This window comes from Cyanistes caeruleus, chromosome 2, assembly GCF_971803275.1.
Source record: "Cyanistes caeruleus chromosome 2, bCyaCae1.hap1.1, whole genome shotgun sequence".
Lineage (NCBI taxonomy): Eukaryota > Metazoa > Chordata > Aves > Passeriformes > Paridae > Cyanistes > Cyanistes caeruleus.
In genome coordinates this window covers 115280664-115285148 of record NC_141702.1, presented here as the reverse complement: position 1 = coordinate 115285148, position 4485 = coordinate 115280664, and the positions used below count along the sequence as shown (strand labels likewise).

General features: G+C 46.5%; 1 long non-coding RNA gene across 1 annotated transcript; it reads left to right on the top strand.

Annotated features, from left to right (window-relative positions):
* The first annotated feature begins 212 nt into the window (after positions 1 to 212).
* On the top strand, positions 213 to 2379 carry LOC111926679 (uncharacterized). The gene is made up of 3 exons (XR_002863117.2): positions 213 to 293; positions 695 to 759; positions 1999 to 2379. It is a non-coding gene; the product is annotated as an uncharacterized LOC111926679 (long non-coding RNA).
* The last annotated feature ends 2106 nt before the right edge of the window (positions 2380 to 4485 follow it).

The following is a 4485-nucleotide window of genomic DNA, read 5'->3' as shown; positions in this document are numbered from 1 at the left end:
TGGGTGTCCTTAAAGAGGTCACCTGCTGCTTTCAGAAGCAATGGCTGGTTTGGGGCAGAACCTCTCAAAGCTGTACAAGTGTTTGCTCTCATTCACTGATGGTGATGAGGAAGAAAAGGAGGGGTTCTTAAATCCCTCAGCAGCTGGCCCAGATTGGAGGAAACTGGAGGTGGGGATGGACTTAGGGTTGCCCAATCTGCAGTGGCCTCAGGTTGGAGCACCTGTGGGGTTTTTCCCTGGGTGGAAGATGTGGCATCTCTGCAGAGCCTGGAAATTCACCCATGTTGCAGGGGGTGAGCCTGACAGGGAAAGGGATTCTTGGGGATTTTTGCTTTTTATTGTGTGAGGTTGTTTCAAGGGATTTTTTTAGAGTTCTTCCCTTTGTGGTGGTAGAATTGATGGTTTATTGAACTGAAGAACATAAACTGCTGTGTCTGGGGCTTGGGAGAATAGGAGTGGTTTGCCAGGAAATGTGATTGCAACCTTCTGTGTGTGAAAAGCAGAAAGATTGGGCTCTGCCAGGGCTTTGTGTAACTAAAAGCATTGTGGTGGTGATGTGCAGGTTGGTGCTGGAGTTGTGCTGCAGGAGGCTGCGGCAGGTGGGGGACTGTGCTCGCCGCTTCCCACCCCCAAGTCCCCTTGGAGGCAGGCAGTGGGTTAATGATCTTTTCTCTTCTTGATTAAATATCTACAGCTGTATTGAAGCTGGTGAGACTGCTCACAGGAGAGAGATTAAGTATTCATGCAAGCATTTGCAAGGTGAGCCGTTCGACCTTGCTCTGCCTGATTTCCCTGCCCGGCTGTACAGCAGAGCGCTGAACATGACCCACCTGTGTCAGAAAGGAAGGATGTTTGCCGTGTCTGTCTCTAGCCAACTCAGGGTATCAAAGATGGGTGCCTTTTGGGACACAGAGGCCTCTTTTTCTTGTAACCTGCACCTGAATGAGGTGCCTGGGGCAGCCCAAAGGAGACATTGTGAATTGCCATGTCTGTCCCCTTCGGCTGGCCTAAACTCACAGCTCCCAAGCTTTGCCCAGGGAGCAGGTCCTGCTGTCCTGGCAGGGATTACAAAACAAGTACCTGCTATTCCTGTCCTTATCCAGCTGCTAAATAACTCCATAAGCCTTTCCTGCAGCACCCTTTGTGCTCAGGGCTTGAGCTGTGGGATCACCTCCAGGTACAGCCTTCCTACCAAAATCAGCACCTGAAACACTCATATGAACAGCCCAAAAGCTTTACATTCAATATATGTGCTGGGTTTGAGCCAAACACTGTCTTGCTGTCCATTCTCTGCTCCTTTAAACAGAAGATTGTGAATAATTTTTCTAAAAATGTCAACTATGTTAATTATCACCTGGGAGAGGCGAGATAGCTACTTAAGAGTAAGTTTTAAAGAACAAGGTTTTTTGTAACATCAGGGCAACAAATGAAACCTGTAGCCACCTGCAATGGTGGCTGTTTAATAAGAGTTGATAAAGAGGCATCATCTTGTCTCAGAATGCTTGCCCTGTAATGGATACCACATCTGGGCCAATGCCTGCAAGACATTTGGGCAAGGGGAAGCTCTGCAGTAAGGCCAGGCTGGCTGCTGCCTGGGAGATGCTAGAGAGGAGCATTCTCAAAGTACAGATCATTCCCTTCAGAGAAAATCACCCTCATCCTCCCCCAGATACCCAGCCCTGCTCAATTGCAAAACTTCTGTGCTTCTCTGCTTCCTGCTTTGTCAGAGCAAACAGCTCTTTTCTCTATACAAACACTAAGTTTTAATTAGATGAGTTTTTCACTCCCTTTGATTTGCACCTGCCTGAAGTACCATCAAATTTTGCTGTTGACTTCCTTGGGGCTTTTCCAAGGCTGATAAGGGCTGAAAAGCAGGATCCAGCTGATGTGGGGCCCTATATAATGCTTGTAGGCAAGAAAATGTCTTCTCTGCAGACCATGACCAGCAGTACTTACAGAAAAAACAGAAGATTATCTTTTTTTTTTTTTTTCTATAAGGTTTCCATCAGAGCCTCTGCAGTTGCCAACCACTGAACATCCCTTGTGCTCTCTGGTTTCTGTGATCCCTGTATGTTTGTGAGGAGGAAAAACTGAGCCACTTGCAAACTGATAAACAGAGGGGCCTCTGTACAGCTGATGCCCTCATTTTCTAGGTCAGACTAGCCATTAGAGAACTTTGTCCTTTGACAGAAAAGGTGATGCCAATGTCTACATCCTAAAGTAACAAGAGCAGCTGGTCCTGCTTGGGTCAGATTTCAAAACATGTAAATACATGTTTAGCCTGAAAAAAACACAATAAAATCCCTGAGATTTGGGGGTTTAAATAAGTTACTGGTGTGGTTATGAATCACTAACAGTGAAACAGGAAGGGTTTGTAAGACCTGGCTGTATCTCCTCCATGGAATCAGTATTGTTGGAGAAGCCAAGTTTGATCTAGAAACTTGGAGAGAGTGGTTGTATTCAAGGATGGATCCCAAAGAGAGGTAAACAAAGCTAAGGAAGCTCTGCTCTGTGAGTCTGGTCCAGGAGATCTCTGGTTCTAATTCTTTTTTGAGTCCTTTAAATGCCAACCCCTTGAGCCCTGCAGAGCATCTCTGCACTCCTTCCCTTTGCAGCAGGATGAAAGCCAGCTGCTGAGGAGCTGCTGCTTCAACTGGTCCTTCCCTCCCATGGGGATAAAAAGAGGATAATTGGCTTCAAGATCATCCAGGGGCTGTAACCCGAATCTCCTGCAGCAGTAGAGCAACCCTGGGTGTACATAAATGTCTCCTCACATGCCCATATTGGCATTTGCTGCTCCAAGGTGCTGGCCCAGCTGTCCTCTGGTTTCTCCAGAGAAGCTCAGAAAAACCCAAAAAGTATCAAAAGGATGATGATACTTTTCAGTATGTGAGTATAAACTTTTCTTGTTTAGTCATCTCTGGATGAAGCCCAAGGTACATTCTCAAATACACCATCAGCAATACTCTTGGACTTCTCCTCTTCCTTTCTGCTTTGGTGCAAAGGTTAAAACAAGGGCCAGTTTTGCTTATAACAGGTTTAAAAGGGAGCAGAACTCAAAGGAAGCCTCACCAGCATGCCTTGCTTTCCCACCCAGCAGGGATGAGCCGCGTGGCAAATTGTTTGTTAAATTGAATCTCGCGTTCTGTGCTCCAGCAGGAGCAAAACAAGAGGTGCCACAATTACAGCTTCATTCCCTGATTACCTGCCTCAGCATGGCAGCAATAAGCATTCACAATTTGTCTCTGCACGGCCAATTCATCTTCAAACTGAAGCAGCATCTTAATTGTATCCACTAATAGTCAGCTTCAATCAAAAATCACTGTGAGTCACTGCAGCTAGACTGGCTGGGGCTCCCAGCTCCTGCTTTTGCTGGTTAAGGGACTCAAATGAGATCATTGTGGTTTTATTTATGTATACAATCAACAAAGTGGGGAGGAGGGGAGCAGTGGCAGCCACATAAACTCTGGGGCATTTTATCACTTGGCATTAAGCTGGGGAGACAGGACAGCTGTGATTTATGGGTTGGTTCATGTGGCTCCTTTATACGGCTTTTGCATGATTTAGGCAGAGCTGGGCTTGTGGATGGAAAAACTGATGGGAGGGAGGGTCTTGGGTTTTAATTTTGCAGTTCCTGTTGATGACAATAGTCATAAATTTCAAGGTATTTTGTGGTGAGGCTGCAGCTTTCAACTATTGGTGTAGAGATGCAAATGTCAGCAAGCAAAGTGAGAGCAAATCCTTCTCCAGAGCAAATGTTTGGGTGTGAGAGTCTGCAAAAATTGCTTGATGAATTCTGAATCTCTTCCCGTTTTGTGGCAGACTGAGATTAAACCTGCAGGCTCTTGGGTTCAGCAACTGAGTGCAGAACTGAACAACCTCCCCTTCTCACAAGTCCTGAGGACTTTCCTCTCTCATGAGTAGTTCTGGCTCTCAGGGTATAGCCATCCTCTCAGGGCACCTGGAGGTGAAATGCATGTGCAGGGCTGGGCATGCACAGGGGTGGCATGGAAGCAGGATAGGGCCAGCAGAACCTATAAGAAAGAGATGAGATGAGATTTCCCTAACCTAGAGAAGGACCTGTGCCTGCTTTCCCACCCCATTAATAAATCACACTGTGGATCGATAGCAGACAAATGATTCTGGTTGCCAGTGGCCACTTTGTGAGATTTTTCTTCATTACTGCTTCAGCTGAAGTGCTGCTGTGGAGGGAGGAGGATGCAACTAATTTGATTTCTCTCCTGGACCATACTTACCCAGATATGTAAACCCTGCTTGCCAGATGTGAAAACCAGGGCTGTTTTATTAAGCTCATCCTATCAGAAGACTTCAGCTCCCCTTGCAGACTCAAAAGTACAGCTCAAAGGCTTCAGAATTAGCAGAGTAGCAGCGAAGAACTTTCCACGGTAACTTGAAGAGAGGGTGTGCTGGAAGAGATGGGTCAGTGAGTTAGAACTGCTGTGTGGCACTGTGAGGCATAGGAGG